Raw genomic sequence first — 15,553 nt, 5'->3', positions numbered from 1 at the left:
TGAGTGGACCTTTGTAATTCCCATCATTTTCACTCATAAGAATCCGCCCAAAAGCCATGGTAGATTCAAAGAGAAGAAGGGTAGATAGAGGTTGATTCAAATGTGGTGGTTTCAAGAATGGCTTAGAAAACTCCTCCTGCAAATTACAAAATTGCATAGACATTCCTAGATGGTTATGACACTCCTGGGTTGACTATGACACTCCTGGTTATTTCAAAAATGGTTGATCATTTTCTTTGCCTCTTTCTAAGTTTTGACTATGACACTCCTAGATGGTTCCTCCCTTGGAGAAAATAAATCACAGTAACTTTCTGAGTTTTGACTATGACGTTGCACAAAACTAATCACTGCAAATGTATTACTGCAAACGTATCAATTGTCTCTCTTGCATATCACTGAACATTGCCATCCACTTGCTTTGGGACATATTAATTCATGTTTTGTTAACATATTAATTCGTGTTTATGTACAGGATAATGGTTATGGTTATATTAATTCATGTTTACGTACAGGAAAATGGTCATGTTTATGTTTTGCCATCCACATGCATTCCTATTATTAACAAAAAATAATCTTTTCAGTACTTCAGAAGTGGGCAGCTATTGTGTTGCTTCACTGGGATTGCATGTGAAAGTGGGCAGCTATTGTGTTGCTTCACAAGTCCCACATCGTTTGGTTAAACAACAGAGTGAATGTTTATATAGCAATGAAACATATATAGACTAATGAATTGAAAATAATTTGTAAAATGAACAAGCTTGCTTAGAGTAACAACAAGCAACATTATAACTTGCTGCTGCTCTGCTTCATCAGACGTTAGGATTATCAGGAAGATACCAAATTAGATGCTTCGAAATTAAAGTTTTTGTTGGTCTCAAACAAGGCCATGCAAATTTACATTTTCATATACAAATACCATGTCCATCTTGTCTTTACAAGAATAAAAAGAGCAAGTGACAGCTATATCAATTTGCTACTCTAACAGTCCCTCAACACTAAGGGATACAAACCTGCTCAAAAACAGATAGTTAATTAATGTTTAATAAAAAATTCACACTTTGGTTAATTAAAGCTGAAGTAATTTTGATTGTCTGCTCTGCTTCATCAGACGTTAGGATTATCAGGAAGATACCAAATTAGATGCTTCGAAATTAAAGTTTTTGTTGGTCTCAAACAAGGCCATGCAAATTTACATTTTCATATACAAATACCATGTCCATCTTGTCTTTACAAGAATAAAAAGAGCAAGTGACAGCTATATCAATTTGCTACTCTAACAGTCCCTCAACACTAAGGGATACAAACCTGCTCAAAAACAGATAGTTAATTAATGTTTAATAAAAAATTCACACTTTGGTTAATTAAAGCTGAAGTAATTTTGATTGTTCTTCCATAGCAAACAGCTCTCATTTTTATATATAAAAAAAAAAGGTTTTCACTTGAACTGAACTAGCAATTCAGCATAAAGAAAAAAGGAGAAGAATTGGTAGGTAGCATTTAAAGAAACATCTTTCCACACTAAAATCTTTGTCAAGCACGGTACTAGAACATGAAATATCATAAGCCATCAAACTAATAAACAATGTAGTTTTTGCAGTCAATATTTTTTAAACGATGGCAGAACTTGCTCTCAAATGTGAATGTCTTGATGTTCAATCACTAACTGATTTCTTTGTTCCGTGAGCCCTATTAAGAAAGACTTACACCCAAGAGTTGTTACTGAATTAGTTTTGATACTTCTGGCAATCTGGAGAAAATGAGAGTCACTACTCATCTTTGCATTAATGAAACCACTTTGAGCAGAAAATAAAATGTGAACTATATAATCTCCCTCTTGGTTTAGTTATTGTTACATAAGAGCAAGCTAATAAATTCCAAATTATTCTATTAAAGTCCCACATCGCCAAGTTAGTAAAGAAGAAGAAAATATGTCAGATATAAAAGACACAGTTAGCATTAATTTTAACTCATATCTTTCTCGGCCTTTTGGCTAAGATCAAGTGTAGTATCTGTTCTTATCAGTTTAATATCTGATATGTGGGCCAATGGTCCACACGATATTAAATTTATTTCTTGAGGGGGAGAGTCCACCACAATAGCTTGCTATTGGGTCTCTCATGTGTCGCTTTTGCGTTGCACTATTGCAATAGCCTGGCACACCCCACCAAACCTAGTTCAATTTTATGTCCTTTTGGCACCATCAAAGATCTTGTATAAAAGGCCAACATGATCCAATTCAAACCTCATAAGTTATCATTCAATAATAAATATATGAAATATATTCAAAAATTATCATTTCCCTTTCTTGTGCCTACAAGAAGGGTTATTTCTTATTAAATATTCCAAGAAATGATTTGAGGAATTTGATTGCATTCTCCTTGATAAATAATTGGGTTAATACCTATTATTTTCACCCCTGCCATATGGGCTTGATTTGAAAAAACCCTGCCAAAAAAAAGTAAGAATGGCCTCAACAAATTTCAAAAGTTTCATTTTGGCCCTTTATCGGACCACATCATCAAAAAGTCTGATGTGGCAGTGTTTTTTTAAACTTTGCAATGAATGGAATTTCCACATCATATATTCAGCCAGTGCAATGACATTAATACCCTTAGTTATTATATCAACAAAAACCCATATGTTCTTGTGCCCTAACCCATTACATGCTTCTTGTATCCTCTTCTTTCTACATTTCTGCGTTCTGATTCCTCTTCAACTTTTCTTCGCAAATTTTCTGCATCACGCTTCGTCTATCAATTCCAGTAACATGACTCAACCAATTTCTTCTAACTCAAACTTATCTTCAAATGGTAGAGTAACTCCCAAATATGGCCCCAATGTCTCCATGAAGTTGTTTGTTTCAAAATCGGTTGCAAATCCTGGGAGAAAATACTGGAAGTGTAATTTTTGGGGTAAAGTAGACGACTGCAACGCATTTCATTGGGATGATGAATTTTCTAGTGAAAGATTTTGGCCATTTGGATGTAGGTTCAGTAGAACTGATGCGAAAAATTGAGAGAGATATCGCAATCAAGATGGAAGTCATGGAGAAAAAGATTGATGGGTTAACAAAGAAGATGAATTATGTTTTAGTTGCGTTAATTTGTCTATGGGTTCATTTCTTTCTTAGTTCATATTCTGATAACCAATTTGTTCTGATATTACTCTTATGAGTTTTGGTTTTATTGTAACTTAAGTCAATTTATTGGAATATATTTTCCTTGTGACTTTCTCTTTTCAACCACTAACTTAGAGACCCACTTGGAATTGGCAGACTTGTTATTTAATACCCATGTACATGTGTGGGTCCCCACCCAAGTCTTTATCTGGTAAGTGTGGTTGTCTCCCACTTTGCTACACAATGCCAAAAAGCCACATTTACCCTTGCACTCAACCCTAACCCTATAGCTCTCATTCTTAACAAAACTTATCTCTCTACCATTTAATACTGACCACTCCCTAATAGCATCTTTAAATTCAGAAAGAGATTTGAACTCCATACCTAATTTGAATTGAAAGTCTTTGTTAAGCAGCTCTGATATGAACTTCTCATACTTTGGCTTGGAAGGTTTATCATCCATGTCACTTTCATCAGCATATGAACTTTCAAGTTCCTCACTAGCATAATCCACATCTTCACATTTGGTTGTATTCCTCTTCGAACAAGATCCTAAGTCACTCTTGGACACCAAAACATTGACCTTCTTTACCATGCTCCTTGATTTCATCCTTTTGGGATCCTTGGATGCACAAAGATTGAATCTCATTGATTTCCCATTGACATCCACCCTATTCCCACTAGCTGGAACAACTACCTCCACTTGTTCAAATTGTTCATCTTCTACTTCAATTACTCTTTCCTCTTCACTGTCATCGAAACATTGTCTTGCATCAACATCAGCACCACTGCTATTATCTTCACTAGAGGTGCTGAAGTCATCCACATTAGGATGAAGCACCTTGGTCATCATGTCTTTTACACCATGCTCTACCCAAAGTTGAGTTAAACACGAATGCAGCTTGAAAATGGAGCAAGGCGAAGTCGTATTTCCTTCACAGTGTTCTTACGAATGCACGTTGAGAAGGAAGGAAGATGAAGAGATTAAGAACCCTAATAATACGGTTTGAAATGAAACTACTCCAAATGCACAAAATTCTGGGTTTTTGTTGATATAATAACTAAGGGTATTAATGTCATTGCACTGCCACATCAGACTTTTTGATGATGTGGCCTGATAAAGGGCCAAAATGAAACTTTTGAAATTTATTGAGGCCATTCTTGCAACTTTTTTTTAAGCAGGGGGATTTTTCAAACCAAGCCCATATGGCAGGGGTGAAAATAGGTATTAATCCTAAATAATTCATCAAATATTTTTAAACGGATAGAAAGTTCATCTTAAAACTCAGGGAGAAATTCATTATTACTTTATTATAAGTATTTTGTAGATAAACAAATGCCATTGTTATCTTAGTAATTTATCCAACGCCCGATTTTGAACACGGGTCATCGAACTCCTTTCAACTCTTAACTCAAACATATTTGAGGTAAACAATTCTCTCTACTTTATTGAAAATACTTTATTCTTAAACAATGGCTTTTCCTTTCTTTAGATTATAATTTAAGGTGTTTGCTATATCAAACACCCCCAGCCATTTAAATAAATTGATTATCATTAATAGCATTAGCAACCTTAAGAATTAAATTTTACCGGTGCCTAACCTTTGACATAAGATATTTGAGTAGCAAGACATTGATTAAAGTAAATATTTTTCAAGATAGCCTGCATCTTTCTGCTTCCTCCGCCCCAACTTAGTTACTGAGACACTGTATAGACAAATGATTTTGTGTTCTTATAAAACTTTAGTCACATCAACTATTATGTTGAATGTATTTTATATACCACGTTCATGTATTTGGAGAATTATTCATGTATTTGGAGAATTTGTGATGTTCAAATAATACTACTCAGTCTTAAGTCAAAATGAATCATTTCTTAATAGAGAGAATGTTATAACACTAAGAATGTTATACAGGCGAATTACTTAAAAGTAGAAAGCAAAGCTGAATCCTACTTTCTATGTTCCAAGTACTAAGACCACAGCTTAAATTAATCGCTTTCTTCGAACCCACTTCAGCACAAGTTCGAGTTAATGTCTATGTAGTTTTTTGAAGATATGAAAACCACACCTTAAATTAATCGCTTTCTTTGAACCCACTTCAGCACAAGTTCGAGTTAATGTCTAATCGCTTTCTTCGAACCCACTTCAGCACAAGTTCGAGTTAATGTCTATGTAGTTTTCTGAAGATATGAAAACCACACTTTAAATTAATCGTTTTCTTTGAACCCACGCCCTATCGGACCGGAGCCTAAATCTGGCGCCTTAGACCACTCGGCCAAACTGTCTTGATATATAAAAACATCACTTAGTCTAACATTTTTATTGAGTCCGTTGAAGGACCTTCAAACTTTAAAGGAATGATTCGAGGCAGACTATACTTAAGATTTTCAGGAAGATGCCATTAATTCTTTGGTCCTAATCTACATTACAATTTCATATGGCAAATGTTTTGTGTCTTACATCTCTATCTTATCTTTACAAGAAAAAGGTCACCAATCCTATATTCCTTCCTTTAATATTATGGACTAGAGGTGCAACAGCCTGTGTTCCCTCCACACTCAGGAGTAGGAGGTGTCCGCTGCTATGTGAAACCACCCTAGCAGCTCTTAATAAATTTGTAAATCACCATTATTAATAAAGTATTTTATAAGATATGTCAAAACAAGCATTAAAAAACTTTAGATATGTGATATGTTGTTTCCATAAATCCTTCTAAACGGTCTTATCCAAATAAATACGCTTAAATAACACAATCCAAACAAACCCTAAACCTTCAATTCACAAGCTGGCGCTACTCAGCTCGGTAAATGTGTGATATTCTAGCCAATGCGGAATTTAATGGATATAAATTTGCATAGTATTAAGTTAGCACATGGTTTCTTAAATGGCTTACTTTGTACCGAGCACTCCAAAACTAGTTTAGACATGTTATAACACTAATCCAAAAATGCTACAGCCGATATTGCAACCATATTAGGCATGCAAGTATTCAATCAAGTAGCAGTTGACTGAAAGTATGGGAAAATAACATTCCAAGATGCAAAATGCAGATTAACATTTCATGAAAAAAAAAAAACATGTTGTTTCTGCCATGTTTATTAAAGTCACCAATCCTTTATTCCCTATTTTAATAAGCAATCGAGTAATAAAGGAAAAGATTTACTTAATCCATCACAACCTTCAAGGTTTAAAAGACAATGTAAAACTAATGGAATGATTACAAGCAGACCATATTAATATCCAACGGACGTTGAGTAGTTCAGTACCAAACTGACGCACATCAAACTGTGGGTGAAATTAAGGATCATATGAGAAAGGATCCAAGAGGGGTACGGATCATGATATTTACAAATAGTGATTCACCCAAAGTACCATGTGACCCGCAACACTCCAAGACAAACAAAGCTATATTGCACTAAATGAAGATAATAGAGAAAGAATTGGCATGGTTAATCCTTTTTGGATATCTACAACTTCTCGTGAGGCATTGACTTTAAATTTACTAATAGATACATTGAGAAAGGGGTGTGAAGGTCCTATAAAGCTCCATCAGGTACTTTGTAACAGAGGGCCTTAAAAAGGGGGTGTGAAGGTCCTATAAAGCTCAAGGTAAATTTCCAATGCTATATTGGACCAAATTAGTTACTACATATATATAGAAGGATTAAATCTATTCAGAAAGTTATATGTGGACTAAATACACAAAAAAATGATCCAAAACCAATGACAAGTAGTGGAATGCAACAGATACAATTTGTAAACATATATACCTGGTTTAGCTTAGAGTAACAACAAGCAAAATTATAACTTGTCACTGCTGCTTCATCAGGCTCTGATTTTGTTCCCCAAACAGACTCAAATTACTCTAATGCTTCCTCGTACTTAGCATTCCTTCTGCATTCCAAGAAGGTAATGGACGGTGAGATCAATTTTTTCACTCAAACTAGGTGTAGTGTAGCAGATGTATACTCCTAGCGAATTGGATGCTTCGAAATTGAAGCATTTTTCCTCCCAAACTAGGTGTTGCAGATTGTAATTTCTTATGGAAAATGTTTTGTTTCTGCCATGCCTATCTTGTCTGTTCCAAAACCAATGAAGAAATAGTGAAATGCATACCCGGCTTAGTTTAGAATATCAATAAGCAACATTATAACTGGTGAATGCTGCTTCTTCAACATCTGGCTTTGTTCCCAAAATAGAATTAAATTTCTCTAATGCTTCCTCGTACTTAGCATTTCATCAGCAATGAATAGTGTCCTACTCCTGCCATATTCTGCAGGTGGAAAAATTTCAGTCCCAAAAACAACACTGAAGATGTAACATCCACAATGAATAATGTGATTCTTAGCCATTAGCAATGACTATAGTTAAAAAGTCATGTAGGAGTAAGTAGCTAACAACTCTAACACAGTGAGGATCAGTATAAAAATTGATGTGATGATAGCATAATTTTTTGTGATTCAGTTTTCAGACATGGATAGAAATAGATTAGGATCTTAGCTCAACTACAAAATTAATACAATATTCATTCCCAAACTCCATTATAGAGTTGATTTCAATATGTGTGTATTAGATAATTGTTCTGGTTATGAACTAACGATGACAAATCTCGTGGCTGTTGAAGTTACAGTTCTCATAAAATGATGTAGGTATACAAAAAACGCACGCATATAGAGCCACTTCTTTACATAAACAAAAGAAGCAAGTTACAAAGAGTTGAGCTAACGCAAACACTAAACACTAGTAGACTCCAAATTATTGTGATAAAGTCCCACATTGTGTAGTCAGAAAAGAAGCATAGCAGATGTCAGATATAAAATACACAACAAGCCTGTATTAGAATTCATACCTTTCTCGGCCTTTTGGCTAAGATCAAGTGTAGTATCTGTTCTTATCAGTTTAATATCTGATATGTGGGCCAATGGTTCACACGATATTAAATTTATTTCTTGAGGGGGAGAGTCCACCACAATAGCTTGCTATTGGGTTTCTCAAGTGTTGCTTTTGCGTTGCACTATTGTAATAGCCTGGCACACCCCACCAAATTTAGTTCAAACTTAGTGTCCTTTAACACGATCAATGCTTTTTACTTTTTTCAACCTTATTCTATTCTATACATATTTAAAGCAATGCTTTTTACTTTTTTCAACCTTATTCTATTCTATACATATTTAAAGTTTACTTCAGTAGAATGCCGGGGAAAGAAATTAGTGATTTGGAACCATACCCTTGAAGCCTTTTCATAACCAATCCTTTTGGCACACCATCACTCCGTCACAATATAAATACATCAAAGACCTTCTACAAAAAGTCAACATGACCAATGTTACCCATAAATTATTATTCAATCAATATATGAAGTATATACATAAATTGTAGATCTTGGTAATAGAATCTCTTTTCTTAATTATAATGTTTAAACATATGGAAAATCCACTAAAAACTCCACTTAAGTATGAATTTTAAGAGAGGTTTAATATTGTTTGCTTTTTCATTATTTGAAGGACAGTGACAAAATGTTCATTTCAACATGAACCCCAATAAGACCGGGTTATTGCCCCATGGCATGAGACACATCCCAATATGAACCAACAAAAAGAGATGGGGGCTAGGCTCATCATGAACCCCAGGGGCTAGGCTCATCATGAACCCCAAATAAGACCGGGTTATTGCCCCATGGCATGATGAAACCAGCCTCACGCTATACCCTCCTGTCTAAGACCCACAAGACCCGAGCTTTTCCACTAAAAACTCCACTTAAGTATGAATTTTAAGAGAGGTTTAATATTGTTTGCTTTTTCATTATTTGAAGGACAGTGACAAAATGTTCATTTCAACATGAACCCCAATAAGACCGGGTTATTGCCCCATGGCATGAGACACATCCCAATATGAACCAACAAAAAGAGATGGGGGCTAGGCTCATCATGAACCCCAGGGGCTAGGCTCATCATGAACCCCAAATAAGACCGGGTTATTGCCCCATGGCATGATGAAACCAGCCTCACGCTATACCCTCCTGTCTAAGACCCACAAGACCCGAGCTTTTCCACTAAAAACTCCACTTAAGTATGAATTTTAAGAGAGGTTTAATATTGTTTGCTTTTTCATTATTTGAAGGACAGTGACAAAATGTTCATTTCAACATGAACCCCAATAAGACCGGGTTATTGCCCCATGGCATGAGACACATCCCAATATGAACCAACAAAAAGAGATGGGGGCTAGGCTCATCATGAACCCCAGGGGCTAGGCTCATCATGAACCCCAAATAAGACCGGGTTATTGCCCCATGGCATGATGAAACCAGCCTCACGCTATACCCTCCTGTCTAAGACCCACAAGACCCGAGCTTTTGCACAAGTCCCATCGATCAACTCGCAACTTGGAGTGGGCAGGCCAGCATGGTGCAACCACCAGACCAACCTGTTAAGCCTTAGCCATGTTCCATCACTTTGGTGCCCCCACATGGGTCACAAGCTGTCGCTACTCAGCTCGGCAAACTAGGTAGCATGTCAGCCATTTAAAAACACTTTCTTGTGTGATGTTCTAGCCAATGTGGGACTTAAATGGATCCAAAATGGGGTAGTGTTAAGTTGGAACATACTTTCTTAAATGTTATAACACTCAAATATGTTGTGGCTGATGTTATAATAATACATATATAGAGGGATTATTGGACCAAATTACTCACAACATAAGTAGAAGGATTAAATCTATTGAGAAAGTTATTCGCAGACTAAATACATACCTGGTTTAGCTTAGAGTATCAACAAGCAACATTATAACTTGTGAATGCTGCTTCTTAAGTTCTGGCTTTGTTCCCAAAAGAGAATCAAATTTCTCTAATGCTTCCTTGTACCTAGCATTCCATCAGCATTAAATCTAGGAAAGCAATGGACATTAAGAATATCAGTAAGATACCATTAGTTCTTTTTTCCTTAAGACAGTACTGCATATGAACTTTTTATCATATCTTATACATTTTGAATAGGTCCACAAATATGTTGTACATTGTTTTTCCATATTCGCCATTTGTTTGTTATAGTTGGCTTACTAGCATGCTTTTAAACCGAGGTTACAGTTGCGGTTATGCTGCAAACTTTTTTAAATGGCAGGAAAATACGACCAATGCGATGTTGCAGATACCTCAAAATGCTTTTATGCTGCATTTGAAGTTCCATAATGCAATTTAAAACACGCTTAATATAATCATTATGGATTTGTATTTCTTGCAATTATGAAATCCCACAATTGATAAAAACATGCATTTTGGCCCATCTGATCAAGATCCGATGCCTCACATTCGACTTTGTAGAATAGACTCGATTACAAAATTTAAATACAAACCATCTGATCATAATTAATTCGACAATCTAAATTGTATGATTACGGCAGATGAGGGATTTCCTGACTACAGGGGTTCAAATATGCAAATGCTTATAACAAAATGTCACAAATAATGATTGTGTAAATAAAGCATGAGATACTTTTGAAACTTGAAACAGTATATTGAAATTTCTTGTTGAAAGCATTGTCAGAACATACCTGGAGCAATATAACCATGTGTGCCAGCAAAAAAGCTATAACCCATATGAGTTTTTTTTTCCAGCAAACCTTGCAACACCTAATTCAGCAATTTTTGCCTCGTAGTCTTCATCAAGCAAGATGTTGCTAGATTTTATATCCCTCTGTGAATAACAGGCGGAGAACAATCATAGTGCAAATCCCAAATCCTTTATGCACCTCCCAATGCAATTTATACCAGATTCCAATCCCATGCAACCTTCTCATCTTTTATATTTCAATGAAGAGCTTCAAAAAGATTACCATTTGGCATATACTCAAAAACTAAAAGGTTGGTTCCTCATTTAAAAAATCAAGCATAGAGTGTATAGACCTCTCCGGTACCATCATGACCGATTAAATTATCTTCATCCAAATGACTATTTCATCAGCATCAATATCCACTTGGTGAAGAAGGCTAGTTTCCAATATTTTACTTGCTTCCTTACGACAGTTTTGTAACTTTTATGATCTTCAAATCCTAAAGCTTCTACACATCAAAACCGCGGCGATGAAGATAACAACAATGACCAACAGCATACATATTTATAAGGAGAGCATTGCATATTTATAACCAAAGAGAGTTCTTCTATGACCATGATCTTTATCACAAATCTCCAAATCAGAATTTATTGAACTTTTTGGAATTTTCTTAACATATGAACCTTTGTTTCCAACAAAAACAGCACTGTTGATGTTGAACATTTTGATTCAGTCATATCTCAAACATTATTGATCAAACATTAAGTACACAGTTTCTTTTCAAAGAAATTTTTTGAAGTTCATATATATAAAATGACGCCTCATCTAATATACAATAATTTGACCATACAATATTCACTAAATTAGGCCTCCAATTACCTTCTTTGAGCATGAAATGATATCACTAGTCTAAAAGCGTATCAAAGTCATATTCAAAATGTTGAGATTAATCATCAATATAATGAATGTGATAATTAGCCATTAGTTATGATTATAGGTGAAAACTCATTTAAGTAGCTAAATAGATTATTTGAAAAACTTATAATGCATTATTAAAAGTAGCTAATGGATTATTTTTAAAGCTTATAATGCATTATTCGAGATTGATATGATATCACTGATCTCAAAGTACTAAAATCATATGTATTCAAAGAGGTGATTCTTCCCAAAAAATATTAATGCAATATTAAACTCCACAATCATAAGCTCAAAGAGAGAATAAGAAATTACAGTCCCATGGCATTACATAAATATGCATCACATAAACAAAAAACAATACAAGGGAAAGAATCTAACATGATCAAACCATGTCCCAAGTAACATTACCATGCACACTCTTTTTTATTCAAGCTTCGGGTGGCAAATTGGATGGACCACATAAAAGAGGCTTGAATTTCAAGCCTCCCATACAAGTCTTGGGGTCAGAGTGAAACCAAAAGAAACAACATATAACATAATAGAGGACAGAAAAAGCTATTGAGCTGTGATATTGGTGTTATTAAAAGTATCGATGGAAATGGACAATTTTATTGATCATAAGCTTCTTAAATATCCTACTAGTACATCAAACAAGATCCTGCAAAGGTGGCAACAACAAAAATGAGACCTATAGTTATTATTACCCTTGCATTTGCAAGGTCAGGAAAGACCTGAACCAAAAAAAGAGATGGTTCAGGGGCTAGGCTCACCAGGTGTTATGGGCCAGAGGTGCAGCGGCCCGTGATCCCTCCACTGTCATGAGTAGGAAGTGTTCGCTGCTCTGTGAAACCAGCCTCACGCTATACCCGCCTGTCTAAGACCCACAAGACCTGTGCCTTCGCACAAGTCCTGTGGGTCAACTCGCAACTTGGAGTGGGCAGGCCAGCATGGTGCAACTGCCAGACCAACCTTTTAAGCCTTAGCCATGTTCCATGACCCTGATGCCCCCTCATGGGTCACAAGCTGGCGCTACTCAGCTCGGCGAACTAACTGGCATGTCAAACAATTATAAACACTTATTTGTGTGGAGTTCTAGGCAATGTGGGACTTAATGGATATAATTTTGTATAGTATATATACTATTAAGATGGAACATGTGGTTGTAAAGGTCTTTTAAATGGATTACTTTGTATTTGGTATTCCCCTACTACTTTTGACATGTTAAAACACTAATAATGGAAAAATGTAGTTGAGTGATTTAATCTACATACATAGAGGGATAACTGGACACTCGAAACAAATTATCCAAAACCAATGACAGAGTAGTGGAATGCAGCACATACAATTTGTAAAGTGAACAAACATATATACCTGGTTTGGCTTAGAGCAACAACAAGCAACATTATAACTTGCCACTGCTGCTTCATCAGGCTCTGGCTTCGTTCCCAAAACTGACTTAAATTTCTCTAATACTTCCTTGTACTTAGCATTCCTTCAGCATTTAAACAAGAAAGTAATGGACATTAGGATTATCATGAAGATGCCATAATTTTTTTATTCTAATCTTGATATGCTCCTAGCAAATTGGATGCTTCAAAATTAAAGCTTTTTTTTGCCTCAAACTAGGCGTTGCAGATTACAATTTCATATAAGAATGTCATGTCTATCTTGTCGTTACAAGAACCAAGCCACCAATCCTTTATTTCTTATTCTAATAGGCAATTGAGTAATAAAGGAAAATATTTACTTAATCCAGCACAACATTATGTTTTTTGTATGTTTTCATGATTATATGTTGCAAACCAAATTTCATAAAACGCCCAATAATGACATAGGTGAAATAACAGTTCTAGACACCAAATTTCACTTAATCTCTATAGAAGATTGAACAAAATACTTCCATTCTGAAATTTCATGGATAAGATAAATGAAGGGAAACTGTTAAAAAAACGTAATAAGGACAGAAAGAAAACGATTTTTTGAGTCGGGGGAGTCTTGTATAGTCGTAAGCCTTCTCTCAAATCATTTTCCCTACACTCTTTCACAAGATTGAGGAATGAAAATGGTCGTAACCCCACATGAAAATACAATAGTGACATATTTCAATAGAAAATAAAATATCTTATATAAAAAAGCGTTTGAAAATTTAAGAATTACAATTTTGTATTTTAATCATGATGAAACTTACTTGAATTTCCCTGATTTTGTTACTGACTACACCAGAGTTCTACTCGGCTCTGTAGATATCCTTATCAGTGAACTTACCACTAGTTTCTATCTTGTGAAAAAATGGAAACCAAGGTTCACGGATCCATGAGTTAAGTTCAGAATCAGGGTAACATTGCGAAAATGCATACAAAATAAACTAACCCTATCTTTTGTGCATTGTCATGAGTAACGGGCCTATTCTTTGGCGAATTGTGTAGATTGTTCTTCCAAGTTTCGGTCCGAAAAACAGCACTGCAAACGTTGAGCATGATATGATATCAGTAATTTCAAAGTACGGAAGTCATATATATTCAATGAGGTGTTCCTTGTCAAGAATATTTATTCAATATGAAAATCCAGAATCATAAGCTCAACCTGACGAAATAAGGCCTTATTTGGATAAACAACTTAATTAATTAAGTGCTTATCATAAAATGTTTATACGTATAAGTTATTTTCTATAACTGAAAATAAACTAAAATCAAACAGTCTGACAAGTGTTTATTGAAGTAGATAGGCTTAAATCAAACAATCCAAACAAACAAACCCTAAGCCTTCAATTCAAATAACTATGTTGAAAATGATGATATGCTAGTACTACTGATGAAAAAGCTATAGCAAACAACAAGGTATCTAGTTGTCTAAAAATAAAAATGAAGAGCAGAAACCTGGTGGCGAGTACTTTATCTCCAAAATTAAAGACTCCAGCGTTGTCAGTTGATCCACCAGGAGCAATAGATGAAGCTTCTTTGGATGCTTCGGTCACGTCATCAGATGAAGCTTTGACAACAAAAAGGAATGGCTTTGATTTTGAGAAAGTATAAAAATAAAAATAAAAAGGGTTTCTTGAAGAAAACCATTCGGTTGTGGGAAGAAATAAGAACGAATGAGAGCTCTATGAGTTTCCCGGCAAATTTTTATATTTTTAAGGTTATTTATACGATTTTATAATTAATTTAAAAATCATTTGATTTAATGATTTGTATTATCTTACTAATGTGGAAAAAAAATTAATAACCAAATTTTTAAAAAAGAAAATACCAAATTATTTCAAAAAATTTATCTAATTAACCATGTTTAGGTTTTTTATTCACCTGCGCCTCCTTTTTTTTTTAAATTTTCCTATTTGCAGATCAAATATTAAATAATTTTGCAAGTAAATCCGCAGGTAATTGGAAAATTTTTAAAACTGCATGCAAAAGTAATTTTATAGTGATTAAAAATAAATATTTTTTTATAGAGGCTAAAACTCAAAATTGAGATATTTATAGGGACCAATAACATATTTAATCCAATTTAAAAATTAGAGTTGGTTTAAAATTATTATTATAATAATGCTAATAATTTCATGAACGCTTCAATTTTCAAATTTTTGTCTATTTATTAAATAATTATTATCTATTTAAATTTTTCTTATTGAAATTTATTATAATTTTTAAAAAATAAAATTTTTATAGTGAAACCCGTATATCATTATTACAAGATAACATGTTTTAATTTAACAAATAATATTTAATTATACTATAAAATCAAAAATAAATTGAATGATTTAGTTGAATATATTAGAATCAACTATACTATTTCTTATTTATAAATATATTTGAATAAAAATCATATAATATGAAAATTAAAAATGACTGTTATGTTTATTAACAACATTACAAATGGTTTAATAATAAAATTAAAATTGGTAATAATTGATTACATTTAAAGAAGTAAAAATTAAAATTAAAATTGGTAATAATTGTCATGTGTTTTG

General features: G+C 34.2%; 1 long non-coding RNA gene and 2 other non-coding genes across 5 annotated transcripts; 2 read left to right on the top strand and 1 right to left on the bottom strand.

The window, feature by feature from the left end:
- On the bottom strand, nucleotides 1-14,657 carry LOC131660729 (uncharacterized). 3 transcript variants are annotated; one of them, XR_009301021.1, is made up of 10 exons: nucleotides 14,463-14,657; nucleotides 13,775-14,046; nucleotides 12,958-13,078; nucleotides 10,669-11,176; nucleotides 9,872-10,005; nucleotides 8,348-8,421; nucleotides 7,970-8,147; nucleotides 7,237-7,393; nucleotides 6,891-7,014; nucleotides 1-1,747 (listed from the first exon to the last, which is right to left on the bottom strand). It is a non-coding gene; the product is annotated as an uncharacterized LOC131660729 (long non-coding RNA). The 3 variants fall into 3 exon arrangements; XR_009301023.1 differs by having other exon boundaries at nucleotides 8,348-8,418; nucleotides 9,872-9,982; XR_009301022.1 differs by lacking the exon at nucleotides 7,970-8,147 and having other exon boundaries at nucleotides 9,872-9,982.
- Nucleotides 1,970-2,165, top strand: LOC131593646 (U2 spliceosomal RNA). The gene has a single exon (XR_009281037.1). It is a non-coding gene; the product is annotated as a U2 spliceosomal RNA (small nuclear RNA).
- LOC131593654 (U2 spliceosomal RNA) lies at nucleotides 7,966-8,161 on the top strand. The gene has a single exon (XR_009281044.1). It is a non-coding gene; the product is annotated as a U2 spliceosomal RNA (small nuclear RNA).
- Nucleotides 14,658-15,553: the final 896 nt, after the last annotated feature.

The sequence above is a fragment of the Vicia villosa genome, linkage group LG3 (genome assembly GCF_029867415.1).
Source record: "Vicia villosa cultivar HV-30 ecotype Madison, WI linkage group LG3, Vvil1.0, whole genome shotgun sequence".
Taxonomy (NCBI): domain Eukaryota; kingdom Viridiplantae; phylum Streptophyta; class Magnoliopsida; order Fabales; family Fabaceae; genus Vicia; species Vicia villosa.
Note: the sequence above shows the minus strand (reverse complement) of the source record. Positions and strands in the feature narration are given on the sequence as shown.